This window comes from Phocoena phocoena, chromosome 18 (genome assembly GCF_963924675.1).
Source record: "Phocoena phocoena chromosome 18, mPhoPho1.1, whole genome shotgun sequence".
NCBI classification, from domain to species: Eukaryota; Metazoa; Chordata; class Mammalia; order Artiodactyla; family Phocoenidae; genus Phocoena; species Phocoena phocoena.
In genome coordinates, this window is record NC_089236.1 from 64880993 (window position 1) to 64894310 (window position 13318).

General features: G+C 40.4%; 1 protein-coding gene and 1 non-coding gene across 2 annotated transcripts in view; one reads left to right on the forward strand and one right to left on the reverse strand.

Moving 5' to 3' along the window:
• The window catches only part of GPC6 (glypican 6), a 1086745-nt gene that overhangs the window by 682311 nt on the left and 391116 nt on the right, over positions 1 to 13318 (forward strand). The gene's annotated exons all lie outside the window — the stretch shown is intronic.
• Positions 10637 to 10770, reverse strand: LOC136137908 (small nucleolar RNA SNORA71). Its single transcript, XR_010656766.1, has one exon. It is a non-coding gene; the product is annotated as a small nucleolar RNA SNORA71 (small nucleolar RNA).

Sequence of the window (13318 nt, forward strand, 5' to 3'; positions counted from 1 at the left end):
TACAAGGACTTGTATTTTGATAGTTCCCTAATAATCCGTTATTCAGAGTAAGGGTCATGTAATTTCAAAAAATGAAAAGGACGTTACTCAAAAGCAAATTAGATTTCTCCTAAGACAACAAATTTTAAAATATTTTTGTGGGACTTCCCTGGTGGCACAGTGGTTGAGAATCCGCCTGCCAGTGTGGGGGATCCAGGTTCAATCCCTGGTCAAGGAAGATCCCACATGCCTCACAGCAACTAAGCCCGTGTGCCACAACTACTGAGCCTGTGTGTCACAACTACTGAGCCCACATGCCACAACTACAGAGCCCGTGTGTCACAACTACTGAAGCCCACGTGCCTAGAGCCCGTGCTTCGCAACAAGATAAGCTACTGCAATGGGAAGCCCACGCACAGTAACGAAGAGTAGCCCCTGCTCGCCACAACTAGAGAAAAGCCCGTGCACAGCAACAAAGACCCAATGCAGCCAAAAAAAAAAAAAAGAAAGAAAAGAAATATCTTTGCAATTACAATAATACAGTATTCTACACTGAGGATCAGTTTCATGAGGATATTCAACTTTAATAAATCAACTGTTTCTGCCTGATTTAGTTCAAAACAAATTAGTTCACTTCCTTAAAGTTGAGTCACTAACTCTTCTACTTTGCATGATGAAGACATGGCTAAACATATTCACAAAAGTTTTCTAAAAGAATTCACCTTTGAATAAGTAATTTATTAACAAAATCACTAGAGAATAAGAGACTTGAAAGAAACTAAAATATGTAAACTTTGGAAGTTTCTTCTACTGAGCTAAAATATTTTATATTCTAAGGAAAACCATAGTCTAAACTCAGACAAATTACCAAAAAACTTGTGAAATATAACTTGTTTGAAATATAGGGATTATCGGTAAGTAATCCCTTGTTACATTATATACCAAATTATTGAATGCCACTAAAAGAGTTCATGAGTCATATTTAAAACTTTGTGCTTGGAGCAGAAGGAAGCTCTCCTACGCTACTGATAAAAATCGCATACTGCAAAAAAAAAAAAAAAAATCACTTGAAAACACATCTATTGACCGAAAATCAATGTGACCCTCCTGGATTGTCTTTTATCTAAGGAGAGTGTAGTTTAAGATAGATGATGGTTGCAACCCAGAAATACAGAAGATATGCAGCTTAGAGTGGCTTTTGTCTTTCCCTAGGGAAGCTTAGACTAGGACCTTATGGGGCTTTAGTGACAGGCTGGAAGCAAGAGGGCCAGGGTGGAAAATACCCACTAAACTACGGGATTCCTCCCTCTCCTTACCTCAGTGAAGGATCACCAGCCCCAATGATTGTGTCCCAATGTCCTTCATCTTTGATTTTGATAGCTAAGATGCCACGATACAGTAACCCTCATGCTGGGCAGCAGGAATATTTAGCATCAGGGCAGTGACAGCGTTGGGAATGGGAAGCTCAGACCGGTTGGATGGCTCTGATGAGGACAGACCCATCTCATAAGGCAGAGAAGGCTGACAAAATCAGACAGGGTGTTTGGGCCCCAGCCTGGACTGAAGAACTGGTGTCCCGGCCTACAGATGAAGCCACAAAGGCCAGGCCCAGTCATACTAATTAGGCAAATGGAGCCTCGCAGGCAGCAAAATGGTAAACCCTCCCCAAGCACACTTCACCCTGAATTGGCAAGATTTATTGCCAGCCGCTGTCTAATGACTGAGGTGCTTGCTAGGACTGGTTTATTGGCTTAGGGCAGAGCTGGCAGATCGAAGGTCTTCAGTGACATCCACTGAGCAAGCCTAAAAATAAAAAAAAAAGAACAGGGATTGATAGCCTCTGCATATATGGATTTTTAATTTGGGATTATTTAGTTTCTTCAGGGAGCCTGTGAAAGTCCCTAGAGATCTTTATAAATAGAAAGGATACTCGGTCGGAAATCAATCATTTCTGGAGATGTTTTGCATCCTGTGTGGTGCTTTCAAGTTTTCCCTGTATGGCATTTTCCATCACTTTACTTTGGGATGCGTAAAGCTTCATGAAGTCATGTCCCTAAGAGCATAAATCCCAGAGTAGAGACTTCCTGTTAGTCCTCTCCCCTTCTTTTTGATGCTACTGAAGACCCCTGTTAAAAAATAAATATAAATTTTAAAAGGTTGTGTCCCGCAATTATGTGACTGCCTATTTTTTCCTTCCAAATTAGAGAATGCTATTGGAAAACTTCTGAAAAGCCAAAAAAAAAGATAATAGGCCCCTTGCCCCAGTGAGATGCAAATTCCAGGTGCTTGCCTGGGCTGGTTCACTAGCTAAATGACTCTTTCACAGAAGCCTTGCAAATTTTTATCTCAGCAAAATGAAAGACTTCTGTAGGTCATAAAAGATGTCTCTCTTTCTCTGATGGTCACAACTCATTAGTGTTAAATCCGCAATTGTCGAGATTCTACTGAACTAATTCAATTAAGATATTTGGTCTGCAATTGGGATAAACTCTTTTCCAAGGGACAACAGGATTAGAACTTTAGTTGGAATAATCAGGTGCCTCTTGATGCCGTCAACTGAGCCCAAGAGAATAGCATGATTTTCCACTTATGATTTTCTATAAAAACGAGAATGTGTTTTTATTGTTTTGTTCTGCAGTGAAATGGCAAAGCATAGCCATTTCAGAATAAAATGTTTAAAATAACATATACTTAAAGTTTTAAGAAAATGGTAACATCTGTAAAGATTTGAGTGCTTTTCTCATTAATATTTACCTTGTTTCAGTTATTTTAAGTCAAAGTTTCTTCATGGGGGATGTACAAGGTCAACTTCAGAGAGATCATTGACTCTCCCACCCAAAGTTTTGTGTGTGTGTGTGTGTGTGTGTACGTGTTACTGAGGAGGAGGTTGTGAGGTTTTCACCAGGTTCTAAAAGGGATGCATGATCCAAAAAAGGTAAAGAACTCAGATTTTAAATGAAGCCTACGGTCCTCTCTGCCTTTCTTCACAGAAGTAGTCTCAGGCATGAGTAGGGAAGTTCTTCCAACTTGCTTGGAATCCTTTCATGTGCCTGGGTCAGATACACCACTTGGCTCCAGAGCATCCTGGCTTCAGAGTAGCTTTTCCTCTAACTGCTTAAACATAATCTTCTCCTTTGGTTCCATAGCAGCTCCTAGTTTCCCAAGAGAAGTTTACCTTTCCCAAGGGTCCCCTTTTGACAGCCCCTCCTACGCCAATTTCCCGATTTCCTCATCGACAAAAGTCACACAGCAGCCTGATGCCTTGGGAATTTGTGATTCCCCAATTGTTTGTTCCATTAACATTTATGCTAAGGTCTTTCTGTGATTAAAAAGTAATACCCACTTATTACCTGCTACCAAAAAACCCGAAATAGAGAGAAAAGGTCATAACAGTATAGTAACCATTACCCATTAAGCAGAAACAATGACTTTTAAGCTTTTTAAAAAATATTTTCTTTCATATAGCTATAATATTATGTACACTTTGATAATGCATATTATATATGGTTACACATATTTAAGCAAAAAATGTAGATTACACTCTATGTATCAAAGCAATACCTGTTTTAAACAGAATATAAAATAGCTAGGTGGCACGGTAAAGGGGTGTCATTCTTGGTATGAAGTTGGACTGTTTTTTATTTAAAAAGGTAATCACCCTCCTGCAGTTAACAAGATGTTTGATGTTTGATTCTTGAATATGGGTGCGTCTCGATTCGGTGATATACACCTTTCTTTCCAAAGGAGATCTCTGTCTGACTAGGGTACATTCAAAGTTTTCTCTTGAATCCATTTACTAATAATTTTGCCATATCCTATTCCGAGTAGGAACTGATTTATTGTTAGCCATTTGCTATATTCTAAGCAATCCACATGTATGTTTCTCCTTTAGTATCTACCAAGATCCTGTGATGTAGGCACTGCTTTTATCCTCATTTTAGATAAAGAAACTAAGGCTCAGAGAAGCTAAATAACTTATCCAGGGTCTTAAGGCCAGGAAGTGGCAGAGTCGGGTAAACCCAGCTCGCTCTAAGCTGGAAGCCTGTATGCTAATCTGCTTTGCTAGTGGTTTTCAAAGTATGGTCCCGGGACCAGCAGCATCAGCATCAACTGGGACTTGGTTAGAAATGCAAATTCTCAAGCCCCATACTGAACCTATTGAATCAGAAATGCTGTGGGGTGGGACCCAGCAATCCGCACAAGGCTTCCAGGTGGTTAGCTGCATGCAAACCTCTGAGGACCGAGCTTTGCAATAGACTGCAACCAAATCTTCAAATGTAACTGATGCTATACATTTTTTTTAAATCTATGTTTTTTAAAAAAATCATGTTAGACTTGCCAGAGTATTAAGTTAGTGTTTCATTGCTTAAGCATTCAGAATTTTTCTTTGGGGATTCCTTGAGTGTTTTATGCATTAGTTCATAATAATTGAAACTTAAGACCAAGGCACCAGGGCTTTCGGTGAAAATGAAGGCCAGGGCATGGTGACTGAACACAGTTGGCACTGCCAAACCATCCTTACGTTGTTCGTGAATGATGAGCTGCGTTAGGGTTCAGCTGGACAGATGACTAAAAAAAAAATAAAATGCTGTTATACAAGTCAGGCTTACTGATTGTGAATGAGAAAAATGAAAATTCGTTTTAAAACTGATCCAATATGTAGACATATTTTTCAAATTAAGTGGGTTCTTTATTGGAAACTACAGCAACCCCATAATCTTAGTTCTGTCGACCCAATGCGGTTTTCATACCCCAGGGTCTGCTATCTTGATCCCGGTTTTTATGGTTTGGTTTTATTTTTTTTTTCTTTACTCTGATGTGGCTACTGATGAAGAAAAAACTCATACATTTAGAATCTCACTTACATATTTCTGAAGTCCAAGGCCTTTTGGTGGTAAATGTATTAGATTTTTAAGAACTTAGATGTGATCGGGTATAATTTAATATAGATATGGCCAGCCTTGGTGTCCCTGGGTAACTGAAATTCAATTTTTTTTAATTAGTATTTGAAAGGGAAGACCTCCTCTAGCTGTCGTAATCACATTTTCACTGTATTTTTATTCCTTTCCAGATCTGACTGTCTTAAAATTTAATTACTGTTAGCAAGACCTTTATGAAAAGAATAGAAATATTCTCGTAATAGTGTTAGCATATTAAATGCAATTTTCAGGTGGCCCTCGTAGGATGCCAGCACTCTTCAGTAGAGCCAATGTAGCCACCTTTTTTCTGTCCTGACAGTCCACATGCATTCAACTCACAGATGTATCCTTTCCCTGACTCCTCTGATGCTATTAGAACTTTGTTGTTCTAGTAGTAGAGTGTTCATTCGTTTGTGATAAGATTGTCAAATCTGATATGCATTTTTAATGCTGTTTGTATGAATACTATTAAATGTGCTGATTATAGCCCTTCGACGCCTTAAGGCAGACTTGTGTTGGTTTGTTGTTCCGTTTCTTTTTAACGATGTTAATTGTTTACAATTCAAAATAGGAGCGTTTTGAAAAAGAAAAATCAAAGATTGCCCTATAAGAGCGTAAAAAAAAAAATAGACATGGTTGCATAAAAACCAAGGAAATAGTGACTCAAGGAATTAAAGCAAGTGGTTAAAAATTGTAACTGACCAAGTGTTAAAAGAAATCTGTAAAGGGATGTCAGACCTGGAAGTCTGAAGAAATGTGAGGGACAGCTTGTCTGGACCAATGAAGGCTCAGGGCAGTCCCCCCTGCTGCCCCTTGGGTACCATCTCACTTCCGATGAGAGCAGTTGAGTGTCATTGGGCTCTAGTACTCTCAGGCAACTCCTGGCACTTCTGACAGGACCAGGACGGACACCTGCAGCCTTTTACTCACCCCCAAGAGGTGATTTGTCAGCCTGTAAGCTCCTAATTACTTGGAATTAACATATCCCTATTTCTGTGTTTGTTTGTTTTTTTAATTTATTTTTTTTTTATTTTTGATGGTGTTGGGTCTTCGTTTCTGTGCAAGGGCTTTCTCTAGTTGCGGCGAGCAGGGGCCACTCTTCATCATGGTGCGTGGGCCTCTCACTATCGCGGCCTCTCTTGTTGTGGAGCACAGGCTCCAGACGCGCAGGCTCAGTAGTTGTGGCTCACGGGCCCAGTTGCTCCGCGGCACGTGGGATCTTCCCAGACCAGGGCTCAAACTCGTGTCCCCTGCATTGGCAGGCAGACTCTCAACCACTGCGCCACCAGGGAAGCCCCTGTGTTTGGTTTTAATTGAGATGTTTCTTCCCTAAATCAGAAATAGTGTAAGAATCTAAACAAGATGTCTCTCGCATTTTGATTGTTTGTAACAGTATATCTTCTTTCTTCCTGTAACCAATACAGAGTGTTCTGTTGAATTATAATAAATTAGGGCTCCTAGCCTCCAATTGGTGACATATTAATTCTACTTTTAAAAAGCGACACCGAGAGTGGATTTTAGCAGAGCTCGGTATATGGCGGTTGTGCACAGGGTTCCAGTAGTTTGGGTTATTTAGCTTTCAGCTGCCTCTTAAAAGTGAGTCGGAGAAAACTTGATGTCTGCTTTTCAGAACTAGACCACATTTTCACTCCATTATTTTTAATACGGGATAGTAAATAACTCAAAAGAGCCCAAGTTCGTTGCCGTATTTTGCTTTCTGTCAGAGAAAGAGACAGAGAGACAGCTATATGGGCTTCATTGTAGGGTCAGTTAATGAATTTTCAATTCCCATTGCATTTATGCTTTATTATTTAAATTTATAGACGTTTGGGCTGTCATCCCAAGTGATGTGGTTTTTTGCAATTTGCCAAGATGAGAAATACCCATCTCTGACTCTATCAATCATCTATCTATATAGCTATCTACCTATCTTTCTACCTATATATCTTCATGTGTGCTTATTTCATTTATATGCGTGATGTTCCTTTTGATTTGCAACAAAACTGGTTGGAGAGAACCTAAACCTGATGTTAGCACACTGGATGTTACTTTAAGGATATAAAACACAGTATCTTGATGTTAATAATTTGTGGCACAGAAGGGATGCGCGGAATTCATGGCTGGAAATGGCAACATTCATCCTACCTTCTGCCTCAGCCCACCTCCCTCAGCATCCCTTGTAAGTACTGCTCCCTCGTAAGTACTGCCTACAGCGGTGTCTGTGACCTGCAGACATTCAGTCTCCTGGGAATGCAATGGAGCAGATGAAAAAGTCCAGAGCTGTTAAAAAGAAGCATTATAATATATGAACCCTTAATGGTTTGTTTTCTCCCTGAGCAATTAGTGAAATAGAAGGAAGGCAAAGAATGGAGAGCTTTGGCAACTGCCCAAAGTATTTTATGTTAAAAAAACAAAGAACAGTAGAGTTCCTAATCAGATGACCTTAACATTGGGAAATTGTCCTGGCTTATCCTGGTGGACCCAATGTAATCACAAGGGTCCTTGAAAGTGGAAGAGGGAAGCTGAAGAGGAGGTTAGAAGATGCTATGTGAGAAAGATTTCATTGGAGATGCAGGAAGAGGCCAAGAACCAAGGACTGCAGGCTGCCTCTAAAAGCTGGAAACGGTAGTGAAACAGATTCTTCACTAAACCCTTCAGAAAGGAGTGCAACCCTGCTGACTGACACCTTGATCTTAACCCCGTAAGACTCATGTTGGACTTCTGATCTCCAAAATCGTTAGATAATAAATTTGTGTTGTTTAACGCCACTAAAAAATAAATAGCCAAAGTTTTGTATATCGCAAAGAACGTCGGAACATACCCACTTTGAATAAGAAGAGGACATATTAAATGAATTTATTTTTCATTTTTAGCAGTTCTTGAGACAGAATTTTAAAACATGGTCTACAAGTATAACTGAAATAGGAATACATATGAACATATATACATATTTGTGTGTGGATATATATATTTATATATTCACGTATATATTCCACTTCTTTAATACTTAGTCAATCTCTTTCTTCAAGGTCAACTTAGGTCTCACCCTTTAGCATGGGCTTTTTTGGTTATTCTAGTCTACAAGGTAAACTCCCTATACTCAACTGGTCTTTTTCTTATAACCTCAGATAGTTCATAATCTAGCCAAGGAAGGAGAAACTTCTTATCTACATCATTTATTGAAAGCATAGCAAAATCACTTTGTATTTTTATTTTCTAAATACTGCTGACTCCCTAACCATTCTATAAGTACTTTGAGTACATGCACTGATAATTCTTTTCTTTATTTTGAATGCTAATGGTCAGTATAGTGCCCTAAAAACACTTATAGTTGATAATGACATGATGATACTGAGAACTTGGACAGATCTTTTTTGTGAGCCTTAAGATAGCTCTGATATGTTGATAAAGACACAATGATGTTAGTAGGAAGTGCCCAAAACGTACTTGGATTGAAACTACAGAAAAATATATGGTGGTCCTAGGGCAGGGTTAGCTGAGAGACCTTTCCAGAGTTATGGAAATACTCCGTATCTGTACTCTCCAGTATAGTAGCTACTAGCCGTGTGGCTGTTGATCACTTGCAGCGTGGCTAGTCACTGAAGAACTGAATTTCTATTTTAATTGACATACATTTAAATCAAATGGCCACATGTGGCTAGTGGCTACCATATTGGACAGCATGACTACACTTTTAGTTTGATAGATCACTCTCCAAGTTCTGAGGGTAGGGGAGTAAAGGGATAGGGTCATTTTCATCTTACCTAACGGTCTTGTTCCTGAAGCAGTGAATTAATAACGGTAGAGCAGTGGTACCCAAAGAGTGTTCTGCATCTCAGACCAGTCAGTGAACTGCTGTTTACTAGTCCATGACAGATTAAGTACAGAAATTGAGGGTAAGCATTTAGAAACTTCTATAACCACTTGACATGGATGTGACATCGAAATGTGGAGTCAGGGGACTCATCTCACTGAATAGGGCATAGACCTCTCCAGGTTTTTTCAGGCCTGCACAGTGAGTGCCATCTGGTGTGAGCGCACGCAGGTGCAGTAGGACCATATATTATACTGGCCCATGAAAGATGAGGAATTTCTAAAAAGCTATCCTCTCACAGAACAGCTACAAAGAGTTTGAGAAGCCCAGGTGTAGAAGCCCAGGAATCAGAGGTCAGCAGTCTAGTCTATTCACCATAAGCTGGCTAAATTATACTGACTCTCAGAAAAATAGGTCTTAATAACAGAAGCACCCTTCGAAATTATAGACTCCAGCCCTGGACAACTAACAAATGGAAAAACCAAGTTCTAGGAAGGATGTGACATACCTCAACACTTTTATCAGAGCTTGAAGAACTCCCTTCCTGGCTCTCAGGCAGGCTGTTTTTCCACTATGTCAAATGGACTGGGGCCAAGAGACATCTGATTCCCTAGCACAGCAAATGGAAGCCTAAGAACATGACTACAACACATCCATAAAATCCACCTTGCAGACAGTGTGTGCCTGTACCAGCTGAGGTTCTCCTCCCCTCTTTAATGGGTTGTCACCAAAGGGAATTTTAAAAACCAAAGCTAATGAGGTGTCTACAGGGATTGGTGCATATGAAAAAACAAATCAGTGGAAACAGCCCTTCTATTAAAGTTTTAGATTTTGAATAAACTATTGCATAATTTCTGTGTTTTCCTGAGCCATAAAAGGATGGTTTGACTTTTGATTCCCCCCCACCCTTGATTTGCTCTTAGTCAGTGGAAAGATGGTAATGGGATGCAGTGGTTTATGACCTCGTATAAGAAGCCCAGGAAGAATCCAGCTAAGCGGTATTCTTTATATTGGCAATAGCGCAGCTGTTTTGAGCGAGTGTGCAATGGATAGAGTTGGTGCGATGCTCGGATCCCCTGTAGAGGCTTCCAAGACCCGCAGCCACACCTTTCTCCCAAAACTGCGCCCCTCACAGGGGCCGTCTGGCGTGAGAAGTTGCACTTGTTTCCCTTCCTCTCTCTCCAGGAGATGGGGGCAATCTGCCGCCACCGATGGACTGACTGATAGGGAGTTTCCTGTCTCACGGAAGTCTCTGTGTGTTTGGATAAGGAAATAGACAAAAAAGGCTGTCCCTTTGCCTCAGGCAGGATTTACCCTGTGGGGCAGCTCACTCTCCAGAGCTCTTTGTAGGATCAGGCTGAAAGCAGCCTCCAGCTGGAAGCATACCTGTGCTAGCTCCATCCCTTTCCTTATCCTGCCTCTCACTTCCTTACAGATTCCTCTTGAGCGTGTACCCCCAATATACCACTCCTACAAGCATCCCCGTCTCAGGCTGTGCTTCTGGGGAATTTGACCAACAACAGAGTGTAAACTAACTAAAACCTTTAAAATAGCTATTAATTTATTACCTCAAATATTTTGTGCTTTGGCTTGAATTCAGAATAATGTTTAATTGTCATGTTGTTAAAAAAAAGGAGATATATGAACTTTCAGATCCTTTGGAAATATCTTGAAAAGTCTTCATCTCTTGCCTGATTTTGGACTCATTATCTTTTTTTTTTTTTTTTCCAGTGCTGAGGGGCGGGGCTGAGGATGTGGGATGAGGAAGGGGTGCGATGGGGAATCAGAGAAAACTTCCGGAGGGGAGCCCTCCACTGCCAGCCCGTGAACTGCTAAGGCAGGGCCCTGTTCGGGAAAAGGGGCACTCGGTGAGCACACAGTGCCAGGGACCAGGAAGCAACACAAATCAGTGGGAAGAAAGACACGTATGAAAGCTCCAGAGTTTGCAAGGGACAGGAGTGAACCCTCCAAACACGGGGAAAGGCTTTCAGCAACTCCTCTCCCTGCACTATCAACGACCAGGGCACGGGCAGCCCACGATGGACTCATTATCTTTGATCCCTGCTTTCAGAGCCAATCGTCTGCTCTATCACAGGGCAGGTAGCTATTCCTGAGCATGTGTTAATTGCTCTTTCTTATCTGATGAGACCGCTGGAAAAGTTTCTCAGAAAGAATATGACAACATAGCCCAAGTACATGGCTGTTTTCTTATGCAAATAAAAAATACCCCATCTTTTAGAATCAATGAATATTTTTACTCTTATTTAGTGGGAGAATTCACCATCCAAAATTTGTCCTTGTAGGGGGAGTAGGAGAAGCGGGCTTTATTAATTTGTGATAAATAAAAATTTAAAATAAAAAACTTGGGAAGTTTAAACTTTCCATTTTGTATTCAAATCATGTCAGTGGCAGAGGAAATGGAATTTATTAGGGAAAATGCTGTGACTATTTGCATAATTTTCCGGTGCTGAAACGTGAGAAAGATCTGGCCGCTTATTACTCTAGCCCGGTTTAACTGCTTTCAGATGCACATTCACCAACCTAAGCCTTTTTCTTTCCTCAGTCGCTGTGGCACTCACATATATGCACTTAAGCTCATGTAAAAATAATGCATTCTTCCATTTTCCTCCAAATTGTTTCACAGCCTCCTGTGTTTGTTAATAAATCAGTTGTCAGTCATCTCTTTTGGTAGCTGTTTCCATTAGAGATATTGTAACGGTGTGGAAGCCACTGAAATTCCAATTGCTGTCTTCAACAATACTTTATTTCTCTTTATTTTATCCATTCGTGTGGCCCAGTTTCTTACTGATCATTCAAGAAACATCTGATAAATGACGTCTTCCTTTTCTTCTGTTTCCTCCTGCAATCATAATAGTACGGCAGAATCCCTTTCAAACTTGCAGAACTCCCCCGCCCCCAAAGAGTTCTGTGGAATGACGTACTTTGGGTGAATACAACTAAACTAGAAATTTTCTATGATTGTGAATTGAAGCAAATCATTGCTAATCATTTCTAACTTTCATCCATTGCGAATAGGGGCCCATGATCTACCACAGTTTAACCAGAGCAAGACTTTCCCATAAAACAATGAAATATACATTTTTGTGCACAATTAAATAAATATTTATTTTCAGCCAATGGGACTCAAAAATGCAATCCCTGTGTTCAAAGCGATCAAATTCTAAAGGAGAAGACAAACACAGAAACAAGCATCCCTAATACAAAGTGATTTAGTACCAGATGTTTGGACAAGAGTCTGGAAGCAGAGAGAGGTGGGGGAAAACTTGCCCATCTGCTGTTTGGGAGAGACTTAGGGAGAGGTCAGGGAAGAATTTTAGTTGCTATAGCTTGAAATTTTTAACTGAAAAGGTTAGTTGTAAAGGTATTAACACTAAATTATTTAATTCACTTATAGATCGTTACTTAGGTAGTTCTTTTTCCTCTAGGTCAAAAATCAAACTGTCCCTTTTGTGCTAAAAGCTTTCATTTCTCTCATAACTACTTTCCTTCCGCAGTCACCAACTTGGTAAGGATTAGGTGTGTCTACTAGTGACAGGAAATCCAAAATAAAAATGGCTTCTATAAGATGGAGCAGATTTTCCCAGCTGTTGGATTGTAAAATATACTGTTGATCAAACTCCGTAAAACTGGTTTTCGCTTCAGCAACACCTCCTCTGCCATATGGTGTTGACATGAGTTTATACAAAGACAGCCCTGCTGTTCCTATGGCCTGCCTGCAGCTCTCGTTCTCATAGATCTACTCAAAAGATTTTTGGATGGGCTATTTAGAATTTTTTATTCTTACATTTGGGAAATCCAGTTCCTTCTGAGAATAAAGAGATCTGTGTCAGTTCTAGGGGCTCCCCTAATTTGGGTTGATATTCCAGCTATTTGTGTCATTGAAGAAGATGTGCCTTTGTCTGACTATCTTTGACCGAATTCATGAGAAAATAAATTTATATTTAATAGGCAATATTTCTATATTAGTTGATGGTCAGGAAATTAAGAGAATACTAGGAAGATCTTTCACACAAAAGAAAAATTTGTGCAAACCCTGAACACTGGGAACATACATGTTCATAGCAAATGCCAATTTGCCAGTGCAAAAACCAGAACTCTACTTTGGGCAATACTGGGTGCAGCAAATGTAGATGTTTATCTCCTGATGGCCAAATTGTATTGAATATATAATTGAGGCTAAGTGTTGAATGAATTAACAACTGAATAATACCATCTTTCAGAGATGTGGGCAAATCACACACCTAGAACAAAATACTGTCTTATTAAATTCCTCCTTTAGTTAGTAGCAAAGGCATTTACAGCCCTTTACCGTTATAAAAGCATGTACAACTGTTAAGATGAGTCCTAAAAGAGACAGAGACAGAGAGAGACAGGAGACAGAGAGAATTATTCAAACCTCCAATAGTGGGCTTCCCTGGTGGCACAGTGATTGAGAGTCCGCCTGCCGATGCAGGGGACACGGGTTCGTGCCCCGGTCCGGGAAGATCCCACGTGCCGCGGAGCGGCTGGGCCCGTGAGCCATGGCCACTGAGCCTGCGCGTCCGGAGCCTGTGCTCCGCAACGGGAGAGGCCACAGCAGCGAGAG